We start from the raw sequence: 13851 nt of genomic DNA, 5'->3' as shown, positions 1-13851 counted from the left end.
AGTTGTAGTAAAAATGATCAAACTTCATAATTACAATCATCATCCTAATATCAATAGCAAAGCCAACAAGTTGTTTCATGGCCCAGATTTTAGGTTTTGATTTTTGGAGCAAATATCTTTCATAAGACAGCGTCAGACACAAACGTGACCCGCGAGACAGCCTGCAGTTAGGACGTCTCCTTCCCTCGAGTATTATGAGCACCCATGGTTTGTGGTACGGAGCATTGAGGCACTGGCTTGGTTCTACATCCGCCTTCATTAAGACAAATTCCCATGTTCGTGAATGAGGACATATCCAACTTTGTGTGTGTGCAACTAGTACTGGAATGCCTCGGAGCTTCCTGATGGTGTTTCCATCGACTGCCGTAGAGTCAATAAAATGCGATAATATTTTACTTGTGGACACCCTCGGCCACTTCTTGATGTTGTCTTCCCATATCGAGATGGCAGAAGGATGCGATATTTCCAAATACAGTGGTACCTCTACATACGAATTTAATTCGTTCCAGGACCTTGTTTGTAAGTCGAAATGGTCGTATGTCGAGCAGGATTTTCCCATAGGAATACATTATAATTCCATTAATTCGTTCCAAAGCCTAAAAACATACACTAAATTCTTAATAAATACTGCTGGCACTGTTACAAATGGCAATTAAACATAGAAAAACAAATAAGTTATAAATAAATAATTCAGAATAATATAAGAAGAAGAAGAAGAATTAATAATTATTCCTGAAAATAATGTAACGAATCGGATTCTAATATGGCGGACACTTTTTACTGTCCCTGAACGCACCGCGAAGGTGACGTCTCCAGTGAGATAGGTCGGTGCGGTAGAGATAATACTTTCGTTTTCCTGAGAGCAGTCAACTGCTTAAGACAATGAGCGTTTTGTGTTGGATAAGTTCTTAAATAAATGATAAAAACGTGACAAAGCTGGCGATTTCCTTGGCAATGTTACCACAATAATAATTGTCACCTTAACTTATAAATAGTGGCGAACGGTGGTCATAAGAGGATCATGGAGCTGTATTGTTGAGCCAGTTCAGGGACGCGCACCCCAAGCTCATATTTTTCTATAACTTGCATCTTCATTTCAAAGGTAAGCATCACTTATTTCCTTGTTTCTCCAACTGTATCAACTTTTTTTGAAAACTGTGTTGATTTCTCACATAAGAAAATCCACCGTGGGTTCGTTTGCAGTGCTGTCATGTCGTCGTATTTCGAGCAACTCGTCGGATGTAGAAACAAATGGCGGCTCAAATTTTACGTCGGATGTCGAAAAGATCGTGTGTCGAAGTGATCGTATGTAGAGGTACCACTGTAGTGGTTTTTCAGGGTTTTTAGTGAGTGATGCCACTACAGCGCCATTGAAGTCAATGGTAAAAAAATCGGAAACGGAAGTGGTAGCCAGACATAAGGAAGTAAAGTGGAAGTACCTCGGAAACTTGTCTATAGCAGCCTAGCGTCAGCCAATGTAGACAGTAATGTTAGCTGCTGTTGCCATTGGAGCTATCATCTAGCACAGGGGTCCCCAAACTACGGCCTGCGGGCCTGATACGGCCCGCCTCCACATTTGGTCCGGCCCCCTGAACAATTCTTTTTTTTTTTTTTTTTTTAACTTGTGTTATTTATTTCCTGGCTTTTTCTGTGAAGAACCCAGAGAGGGTTATTTGGTTATTATCTATTTAATTAATTATGTTATATTATATTATATTATATTATATTATATTATATTATATTATATTATATTATATTATATTATTTTATTTTATTTACTTTTTTTCCGTGAAGAATCCAGAAAGGGTTATTTGATTGTGGCTTTCTGCAAACAATACATTTTTACATTTAGGCACTCCTGCAATCGTCACACTTTTTCTGTTACAAACTGACCCCGCCCATCATCAGAGAAGGGAAAAGTTATGTGGCCCTCACAGGAAAAAGTTTGGGGACCCCTGATCTAGCATCTATTTTTTATATCTATGTGCGCTTGTCCTCTACAATGACGTAGGCGCATCAGATTTGATCCCGGAAATAATAAGCCCACACATTATCTAAGATGACTGAAAAACGGACGTCTTTGGACAGCTTTTTTATGGGGAAAAGGCCATATGCTGAGCCAGCAGAGCCTACAATCAAGTCCAGTCGTGAGAGCTATCAAACGAGGCAACAAAACCGAATGCACTGAGAGCATCATACTTCGTGACGAACCATATTGCTAAAGCCAAGAAACCTTTCAAGATTGGAAAATAACTCATTATACCTGTGAGTAAGGATATTTGCCGTCAAGTTTTAGGAGAGGCCGCTGTTAAAAAAGGTTGATTCAGCGTATGGTGAGTTTCTGGGAATGAGGACTAATTTATTCAATATGTATTACAATTGTTTTATAGGAGTGGAATGTTTTCTATTGAACCATATTTGATTGAAATAAAAAACATTTTCTTTAAAGGTTTAAGACAAATTGCATGATAATTTTTTCTTTCACAAAGAAACTTCCACATAAAGATTCCTGCAATATAGTAAACAATTTCTTGCTCAACAAGTCATCATCATCATCATCATAGCGATGCTGTATGATTATTTGGATAAAAGGATTTGGTTTGTGCATTTGCTTGCGCACAAGCAGAATTGAATTTAAAAGAGATTTCAGTTCAGAGCATTTTAATGTTATGTGAAAGGAAGTGACTATCAGTAACTTACAATTGGAGACTTCAAAAACAGTAAAGACCAATTGCTTCAGATTAAAACAAGTACATAAAAAATATGCATGGACTCAATATGCAAAACATTCCCAACCATAATAAGCATTCATGTTGAGAACATTTATGCAGCCTAGAGAATGAAACTGCAGTGAGGCGAGACAGGGGGCATTGGGGGTCCTTCAGTGAGGGATTGCGTACTGAAAACAATGCCGGGTGTTTTGCATTTTCATTGTCAAAAACATAAATATTAAGGACTTGCCTAAAGCCCAAAGAAATGCCCAGCCTAGTAATAAATTTATAATACAAAAAGGTAAAAAAAGAAAAGAGAAAAACAACTAAACAAAAAATGGTAATAAGATCATAGCCTCCAGGTGCCTGACTGACAAACAGACAGAGAACTATTACAGCAGTAGAACTAAGAAAAATCCGTCATATTATTTCAAGATCTTGAAAATGTTGACTGGGATGGGATGTGGGGGTGGAAACTGCCTCTTGAACATGTTCTGTATTTATTCACTACTGTTCTAAGGGCTGCAAGTAATTGCCTTTAGATTAATTGATGAATCAGAAAATGAAATTAAAAAAATAATAGGAAATGCCCAATCATTCCTGTATATTGATGATTATTCACGAATTAACTTGGTCCATAATGTGTCAGAAAATGTGATTACCAAAGTAAATGTTATTGTATTATTTTGATTAAACACACGGATAGTCAATCTGCTCTAATGAAGGACTACGGAAATATAAGAACATATCCTGTTAAGAAGTTAATATACTGAGGATTTGGACATTTATAAAGTAAAACAATGGATACAAATAATTCCTGTGTTAACTAAATAATTCTCTACTAATTTTAAATTTCAATAATTAAAATAATTGTTCCATTTCCAACTGATATATGATCCTTATTACTTCCCAAGATGAACATAAAAAACTAAGTTGAGCTAATAAATACAGTATATTCATCAGTAGCAGTAAATTTTTGGATTGAGGTTGATGAATATAAATAAACACAGTAGTGGAAGAGTTAATCATGGAAAAAAAAAAAAAACTCAGAATCAAGAGCCCGTAATTTTCTGACCATCAGATGCACCTGACTATAAGCCGCAACCACCAAACTGCACAACAAAACTGTATTTGTTCATATATAAGTCACACCCGACTAGGGCTGCAGCTAAGGCTGTCGCAATATGCAATAATTCCATTTATCGCACGATAAATAAAAATGAAGGCGGTCATTTTTCCGCTGCGATTAATCGCCTCGCGTGCACATGCGCACGCACTAGATATCATGAAATAGCAAACTAGATGTGCTACGTCCCATGCCATTGGCTACGTGAGCCGAGAGTGATTATGGGACACGTAGTCCATATACTACATAGATGAATTATAAACCGCCATGACTGAATGGGAGTTAAGCAGACCAAATCAATCCATACCAGTGACTATAGATAATGCTGCAAATATTGCTAATTCAGTACGTGACACAGATAGATTCGGACTACAAATAGGATGTTTTGCTCATGTAGTAAACCTAGCTGCTAAGAGAGCTTTAGCAATCAACAGTGTGTCCTGCCTCACTTTACAAACAGTAAAGATTGTTCTCAGCATTTTTATACAAAATTTCTTCAGATCAGTAAGAAGTAAGCACATAAATATTATGCACTAAAATGCATGTTTATATGATGGCAATTTAATTTTTGCTCGTTAGCAAAAAAAAAAAAAAAAAAAAAAATACAATTGTTATTTTTTTTTCCAGAGCATTAAATGTATTGAATTGAATCGAAAATCGTGTCCCTCGTATCGAAAATCGTACCGAACCGTGACTTAACTGTATCGTTGCATCCCTATGGAACACCATAGCAGAAGCTATGAGGGGGGAGGGGGAGTTTTCATTTGCCTAAATGCTTAAGTTATTAAGTGCAATTTTATGTTTTTTTTTTCTTGAAAAACACATTTTATTCATTCTGTGTTTCTGTGTGGTATTGATATTGTTGTCTTTTACTTAAGAGGCTTGGTGTAATGTTTTTAGTTGTGATTTCTTAAAAAGTATTTTTGAATTTAAGAGTAAACATCTTTCGTGTTTAAATGGGTGTACTTGATCTGTTAATATATACTGTATTCTCAATGTGTTATTGTAAATTGGTTTTAAAAAATTGGGAGGGGGGCACAATAATATCGCATATCGCAATAATTTAAGAGATAAACTATCGCACACTAAAATTTGTTATCGCGACAGGCCTAGCTGCAGCTATCGATTATTTTTTTAGTCGGTTAATTGATGAACCACTTAGTATGAATAATCGAGTAATCCGAAAAGGAACATAAAACATTAAAATACCTGAGCTGAGCCTCAAATTGTATAAAAATAATAAAAAATAAATGAGGGTCTAAGTACATTAAAAGAACAATTGGGTAACTTACATGGCAAAAGTCCACTAGCTTAAATGCTAATTCTTTAAAAAAAAAATTTTTTTTATATGCTCTTGTATGCTCTTAAATGGTTCAAACACATATTCCCACAAAACACGGCAAAATATACCTATAAACTATATTACGAATGCATTAAAAAAAAACATTAGCTCAAACAAAAACTATGTTGGTCTTAACAGGGAGCACTTCGATTCAGTCATGTGAAATGAGTTAAGTCATATTCACTGTTGCCACCAGAGGGCAGTGTATCCCCCCCAAATCGATAAAACTAAATGCAAACACTTTCAAAACAAACAATTTCAACGCCACTTTAATTAAACGAATACTCAAAGCAGCAAAATTTAATTCAAATCTTTTTTTCTAATCGAATTACTCGAGGTTAATCGATTAATCGTTGCAGCACTACACCCGACAATAAGATGCATGTGTTCACATTATATAATGGGATTTTACACAAAAAGACATGCAGCTCATTAGAATGCAAAAATCAATAAATAAGACACACTGGCCTATAAACCTCAGTGTTAAACATGGAAGAAAAGTAGCAGCTTTTGGTCCAAAAATTATGCTCAATTTATTCTTTAGCTCACTCACTTTGTAACTCATTGCTGTTAGCCCAGGTATAGTATTCACGGAATATGTGTTGTGGTAGTTAGTAAAAGAATAAAATTCATATTTAAAACATTCTTTAACAGCAGCAGACATCTATAGTGACATTTTGACTGGGATCATTTGCTGCCATCACTCACAGTCAAAATTTAAACATCTCTCACTGTCAATGGCAGACAAAAAGTTAAGTGAGCCGGCTCGTCTGTCCGTTCGAATAATCAAATACGGCCCTTTAGCACAAACATATGCCCACCCCTTCTCTGGCCTAACACACCTTGGTGGTAGCTAAAAGCAGTAGTCTTTTTATAGGAGCAGTTGCTGCATTGCTGACAATACACACAGCAAAAGCAAAAAATTGCTAGCTCCGAAGCTTTTGACCAGATTAGACAGGACACATACTGGGAGCTCCACAGGACCCAACTTCCACAGTGATGGGCATGATTTACTGTCAACATTCATCTTCTTTCTCATTCCACTTGCTAGCTACCTCCAGGTACAAATACTGTGCAAAGAATGACTTCCATTTTGCTTGTGTGACATGACAAGCGCAACGGATATAGCATAGAATAAAACAGAGGCCTGCAGCATCGCTTACAATTCGAAATCCCACGTGTTCGAATAGTAACATCCCCCTGGAGGTTGATGCAGAATGGCAGGCATGACCGTGGCTAATCACCGTGGCAACTGGCGTGACAAGATGCACAGTGTGAGTGTACTACTAATATACAGAGTGGGCCAAAAATAGGCCGGTATGTTTTGAATTGGATACATTTTATTCATATATCACTGCTATTATTGAAGAATTTTCACCCGATAAATTAATTATCTCTGTTTGGGATAGGCTTAAACGATATTGGAAAAAATTTAACATTGATATATACATTGTATCACAGAAGTGAGTACACCCCTCGCATTTCTGCAGATATTTAAGTGTATCTTTTCATGGGACAAAACTGCCAAAATGACACTTTGACGCAATGAAAAGTAGTCTGTGTGCAGCTTATAGGGTAAATTTATTTTCCCCTCAAAATAACTCAAAATATAGCCATTAATATCTAAACCCCTGGCAACAAAAGTGAGTACGCCCATATGAAACAACGGACATCCCTAAATGTCCAAATTGAGTACTGCTTGTCATTTTCCCTCCAAAATGTCACGTGACTCGTTACAGGAGTGCTGTCAGAATTGCTGCAGAAATTGAAGAGGTGGGGGGGTCAGTCTGTTAGTGCTCAGACCATACGCCGTACTCTACATCAAATTGGTGTGAATGGCTGTCACCCCAGGAGAAAGCCTCTTCTGAAGACGGCACAAAAGAAAGCTCGCAAACAGTTTGCTGAAGACATGTCGACAAAGCACATGGATTACTGGAACCATGTCCTATGGTCTGATGAGACGAAGATTAAGTTGTTGGTTCCGATGGTCTCAAGCATTTGTAGCGGCGACCAGGTGAGGAGTACAAAGATAAGAGTGTCATGCCTACGTCAAGCATGGTGGTGGGAATGACCCCCCCCCCCCCCCCACACACACACACACACCTCTTCAATCTCTGCAGCAATTCTGACAGCACTCCTGTAACGAGTCACATGACATTTTGGAGGGAAAATGACAAGCAGTACTCAATTTGGACATTTAGGGATGTACGTAGTTCCCATTCAGTGTACTCACTTTTGTTGCCAGGGGTTTAGATATTAATGGCTATATTTTGAGTTATTTTAAGGGGAATATAAATTAACTCTATTATATAAGCTGCACACAGACTACGTTTAATTGTGTCAAAGTGTCATTTTGTCAGTGTTGTCCCATGAAAAGATAACTTAAATATCTGCAGAAATGCAAGGGGTGTAGTCACTTTTGTGATACACTGTATATTGACAAGGTTCCACATTTACTTTTTGCATTGGTTGCAATAGTGCACCTAATATTTTCTTAAGGTGCACCAGCACAAAATGTAGGCGTACGCACATTTTTCATTGCATCACTTTTAACGCCATACTTTTAAACACTCTCCATTACATTTATATAATTTATTCATTCATCTTCCTCACAAAGGTCACGGTGGTGCTGGAGCCTATCACAGCTAACTCCAGGCAGAAGGCCAGTCAGTCAGCCAGCCAGTCGCAAGACACATATAGATATACAACCATTTATACACACACCTATGGATAATTTGGAGTGTTCAATCAGCAGGAACCCTGAGAAAGCCGATGTAGGAACGGGAAGAACATGCAAACTTCACACAGGAAGGCCAGAGCTAGGATTGAACCCACAATCCCAGAACTGCGAGGTGAACATGCTAACAACTGTGACACCTTCATAATGTGAATTATTTTCAAACAAGAATAACTTAGAAAAAAGCTTGCCTTTATGAAGTGCTTCACTGAGTGAGTCCACTCATCCTCTCACACCTCCCTCTTGCTAAGCAGTGCGACTCTTTTTTCATCACGAGTGCAGCTGGCGTTTGGTACTTAAAGTTAACGATGATTGACAGGTTTGTAGCTTTGATCTGGCCATAGACGGCTCGGTCGCGCTACGATCAAACACAACACAACAAACACATTCATTGTGTATGTGAGAGGCTGTTCTCGGCAGCATAAGAGCCAAAGCTGAATGAATTCGTGGCGCTTGTACGAGCATGAAGCAGAAAAACGAGTTTGCGCCCCCCCGCCACCCCATGATAATCCAAAATCTGCGAAGTAGAGGCGGACCTTATTTACATTTTTTTTTTTTTTTTTTTTTTTTTGGTGTGTTAAGTGTATTTGTTCGGAGTTTTAAACATGTTACTGCTGTTAGGGTCCGCAAATGCGGAAAACAAGGTTGACTCCCAAAACATACAACAAGAGTCGCGCATAAACGGATTTATTGTAACTAGACAAAAACACGCGATCGCTAAAAAGATATAACAAAAAGGGTCCATGACAAACAGGTCGACGGAGATCACTATAAATAACCCAAGAGTAAAGCAAGGTAATAAAGATAACACAAATACACTTGAATGCTTGCACAAGGTAGAGGCCACTATACGAACACGGCAGACAAACAAACCAAGGCAGGGCGAAACTAGCCAATAGCGAATAACAAGCTCGAGACTACTAAAACGTCCAATGGCGACCAGCAAGGCAATATCTCGGCGCCCTTCTCCTGGATGGCCTGCGTTTATATGCTACCGCTGATGAGCTGCAGGTGCGACGTGGACACGACCCACAGCTGGCTCTGCAACAAAACAAAATCTGACTAGCAGCAGAACGTGACAACTGTCCCACCGAATTATTTTTAAACAAGAATAACATAGCGAAATGCTTGTCTTTATCAAATTCTTCATTGAGTGAGTCCACTCAAATCCCCTCATGCTGCTGAGAGCACTTACACAGACAATGAGTTGCCACAGCACACTACCGCTAGTGTTTGACAAGCTAAAAAGCTCGGGTTCTTTGAAGGCAGCGCTCTAAGGCTTCTATGGCAAGATCAAAGCTTCAATGCCTGTCACTCATCGTTAACTTAACAAGCAAACTGCAGCTGCTTTGGTGAGTAAATAAAGCAGCAGAAGGAAGGGTAAGTGGCTGTACGTGATTGGATCGCAACATTGCTACAAAATGCTGTATTCATTTATTTTTTAATTGGAAAAAAACTCGCGATGGACTAAGGGCACGAAGTTTGAAGTAACGGAGGATCACTATACAGAATATATGTATATGGTGGAAAACACGAACAAGACTGAAAAAGCAGTTTCTGCTATTGCACCCATCTTTAAAATAAACTGCTGTATTTTAAGCCAAAACAACTGTTGTGTTTGATAGAACAATATGTCTATATGCTGCCATAGCGGATTCATGGCGCATTAAGCCCCCGAAGTATTTTTCATTTGTCCGTTTTACCCTGAAAACCCCCGTTTATAGACGCCGCGCAACCGGTTTTGTTTCAACCCAGCCATAAAACGAAGGTAATTAATTAGGGCCCGAGCACTAGGCGTGCGAAGGCCCTATTGTTTTGCAAAGGATTATTATTTTTTTATTTATTTTTATTTTTTTTCAGGGCAAATGAAAACGGCCAATTTGGAGGCCTGAACATGCACGAAAAGTCACCAAAATTTGCACATACGTGCAGATTCGCGTAAATTTCGATAATCTTGCGTTGTTTTGAAAAAATGTCAAAAAATGGCTCAGTGGCGCCCCCTTGACCCTTAAAATTTTCAAAAAGGCCTCTCCTCTCAGGTTTTCAACGTAGAGCAATGAAATTTGGGGAGTAGATACCTTATGCCTAACTGTTCAAAAAAGCCTCTTGCACCCATATTCCAAATCCAACAGGAAATCGGGTATTTTGGATCGAATGTGAAATTTTTTCGGTTCACAGTTGGAGTTTACGTTTGGAGGCTTGAACATGCACGAAAACTCACCAAAATTTGCACATACATTCAACTTTGCGTAAATTTTGATAATCTATAAAAAAATTTTAACAAAATGGCTCAGTGGCGCCCCCTTGAAATTTTCAAAAAGGCCTCTCCTATTAGGTTTTTTCAACGTAGAACAATGAAATTTAGTGAGTCGATACATTGTACAAAACTGCTCCAAAAAGTCTCTTGCACCCATATTCCAAACCCAACAAGAAGCCGGAAATTTTGGGTCAAATGCGAAATTTTATCGATTTACATTTGAGACCTTGTCGCTGAAGGATAAAGTTGGATCGTCTTCAAAATTGGTCAGACTATTCAGGAGACCTATGAGATCTTAAGTTTTCAAAATGGTGTGTTTTCATTCAAGGGTCTGGCCTGGGCGTGGTCCCAAAGTCGGCCATTTTTAGGCAAAATACCAAATTCAGAAAATGATTAAAAACTCCGTGATCCAACGTTCAATCTTTTTCATTTCTAGCATGTTTATGAGATATCCCAGCCTGAACACGACTGCATTGAAATATTACCCATTAGGCCTGGCGCCCCTAGTGGAAACAGGAAATGGCCTTCTTTACGAGACAGGCTCCTCCTCCAAGGGAAAAAAATCTATTGACCTCAAACCTGTTTCAGGGGAGCCTCAAGACATGTGTTCAGGTGCCTGATGAAAAATATTGAGGTTTCGTTGAAGCGGAGAGGTTCAAACTGGAAGTGAAAATGACCGTCAACAATTTGTCTCGCCAAAAACTTTGAACAGTCATAACTCGGCAGATATGCAACATATCTGCGCCAAACTTTCCGTGTTTGTTGAGAGTCATACCCTAAAGGTTCTTGTAGGGGTCATTTGCATTAACTCTACAGTGCCAACTAGTGGCGACAGAAAGAAGTTTTAAAAAAGGCCTTTCCTATTGGGTTTTTTCAACATAGAGCAAGGAAATTTGGGGAGTAGATACCTTATGCAAAACTGCTCCAAAAAGTCTCTTGCACCCATATTCCAAATCCAACAGGAAATCGGGTATTTTTGATCGAATGTGAAATTTTCATGGGTTCACAGTAAGAGTTTACATTTGGAGGCTTGAATATGCATAAAAACTCACCAAAATTTGCACATACATGCGGCTTTGCATAACGTTCGATAATCTTGCAACGTTACGAAAACATGTAACAAAATGGCTCAGTGGCGCCCCCTTGAAATTTTCAAAAAGGCCTCTCCATTTAGGTTTTTTCAACGTAGAGGGATGAAATTCGGAGAGTCGATACCTTGTACAAAACTGCTCCAAAAAGTCTCTTGCATGCGTATTCCAAACCCAACAGGAAATCGGGTATTTTGGATTGAATGTGAAATTTTTATCGATTTACAGTGTGCACATTTTACACCTTGGCACCTAGGGAATTAGTTTGATCATTCTCAAAATTGGCGAGACTGTTCATGAGGCATATGAAATCTTAAGTTATCAAAATGGTGTGTTTTCATTCACGGGCCTGAGCTGGGCGGGGTGCCAAAGTCGGCCATTTTTTCGCCAAAACACCAAATTCGGAAAATGACTGATAACTCCCTCATACAACGTTCATTCTATTTTAAATCTGGCATGTGTGTGAGGTATACCAGCCTGAGCAGGACTGGATTGAAAATTTACCATTTGTGCCTGGCGCCTCCTAGTGGGAACAGGAAAAGCCCTTTTTTTACGGGACACACACCTCCTCTAAAGGGAAAAAAACAATCTACCTCAAACCTGCATAAGGGAAGCCTTAAGACCTGTGTTCAGGTGCCTGATGAAAAATATTGAGGTTTCGTTGAAGCGGAGGGGTCCAAACAGGAAAGTGAAAATGACCGTCAACAATTAGTCTCGCTAAAAACTTTGAACAGTCATAACTCGGCAGATATACAACATATCTGCGACAAACTTCCCGTGCTTGTTGAGAGTCATACCCTGAAGTGCCTTGTAGGGGTCATTTGCATCAACCCTACAGCGCCAACTAGTGGCAATAGAAAGTCACTCGTTTTTCCAATACATGTCCAGTTCTTTTCAGTTTGGTCATTGTAGTTTCAAGACCTATTAAAATACTTATTTACGGCCCATGTCCACGTGTCTGTCTGTTGCCGTGACGACCCTTTGTTCGCCATTTAAAGGAAATATTTTTTTTCCAGAGAGTCAGGCAGCTTATAGAGCCACAATATTTGGCACACTTGGTCAAATTGGCCCAGTTAGAAGATTAATTTTGGTTTTGAATAAGGGCTTGGCTGCACAGCTCAGTAGTGGCTCCTTTTTTGTAGTACTCTCTCCAATAGGGGTTTTTATCTCTTGGGTGTGGTAATGTAAGAGGCGACTTTCGAGCATGTTAGGTTCTAATGAGATGATTAGAGAGGAGGATCTGCCACCACCCTGACCTGCACACAGTCCGAGTTGCGTGACGTCCGAGTTGCGTTAGATTGCGAGGGCCCGTTCAGTCCTGCTTGCAGGCCTAGTTATATTTATTATTCAAAATGTCTGTGGTTTTTAGCTTAGAATCATTAATTGATGTCTCATATTTCGTTTAAAAAAACAAAACGACTTTAAAAAATGATTCGTTCACATATTTTAAGCTTTTAAACAAATTATGTCAAAATGAAAAAAAAATGGCGTCCGTAAAAAAGTCACGGATATCTACCTCATAACTATCGCTTAATTGTATTTTTTTTGTTACTGTCGCATTTTCTCCGATGTTAGATGATAAATAATCGATCCAAACATAGAAAATTGAAAGAAAAAAAAAGTTTAAAAGGGTAAATATTTGAAAAAGAAAATCTCGACTACTCCTTGATGTCTGCGATTTCTGCATCGCGACCCTTGTTATATTACCATGTTTCACCCATAAAATCCCCCAAAAATCCAGCTGTGGCCATTCACAGCTGTGTCTTGACACTCAGTGATACGTGCTACATGGAGTTTTTGGACTGAAACAAGGTAAATACGCGATAATATCTCGTTAAAGTCATGGCGTCCGTGATTCTGCTCTCGCGTGCTCTCACCTCCAGATACGATTTTGCTGTTTAAAAAAGTTTTTAAAAATTTTTTTTCTTGAATGCCCTCCTGTTCAAAATTTTTCCTCCCCCCAAAAAATGAGATTTTAAGCTTTCAAATGGTGTATCACACATGCATATAGGACAATTTTGAAAGTTGGCAAAATTGGAGGTCTCAGAGCGGAACTTCAAGTCACCTGAGTGTTTTCCGCCATATATATTAGGGTTGTCCCGATTGCATATTTTTGTCGTCCGAGTCCGAGTCACCTGATTTTGAGAAAATGCCTATACCGAATCCTGATCCGATACATGAAAAAACAAAAATTCTAATCATGTTACAGTTTACAGTACTTCCTCTTGCGCTTTTTCCAGGATTGTTGTGGAGTATAAAACATATATTTTTGTTTCTTTTGGCAATGCCTTTGAATTTCTGGATTATTTTGTTATGTTTTAGCCCTTAAAAAATATTTTAAAAACATATATTTTTTTAAATTAAAAACACGATCCATCCAATTTTACGATCGGATTCACGATTTTGGGATCGGATCGGGGACATCCCTACTGTTTATATATTCGCTGTGGCAACCCTGAAGGGAAAAGCCGAAAGGAAAAGAAGAAGAAGTAGATATCTGGACAGGTACCACAGAAGAAAAAAACAGAAAAGCCACTGAAACAAAGGGAAAAATTAAACAAGGCATAAAAGAAGGGGAAAGAAAGGCATC

The 13851-nt window shown here is 38.6% G+C and overlaps 1 protein-coding gene across 3 annotated transcripts in view; it reads right to left on the bottom strand.

Annotated features, from left to right (window-relative positions):
• Positions 1-13851, bottom strand: part of rhbdl3 (rhomboid, veinlet-like 3 (Drosophila)) — a 110099-nt gene that overhangs the window by 45606 nt on the left and 50642 nt on the right. The gene's annotated exons all lie outside the window — the stretch shown is intronic.

This window comes from Corythoichthys intestinalis, chromosome 8 (genome assembly GCF_030265065.1).
Source record: "Corythoichthys intestinalis isolate RoL2023-P3 chromosome 8, ASM3026506v1, whole genome shotgun sequence".
Classification (NCBI taxonomy): Eukaryota; Metazoa; Chordata; class Actinopteri; order Syngnathiformes; family Syngnathidae; genus Corythoichthys; species Corythoichthys intestinalis.
The sequence above is the reverse complement of the archived record's forward strand: the minus strand, read 5'-3'. Positions and strand labels throughout refer to the sequence as shown.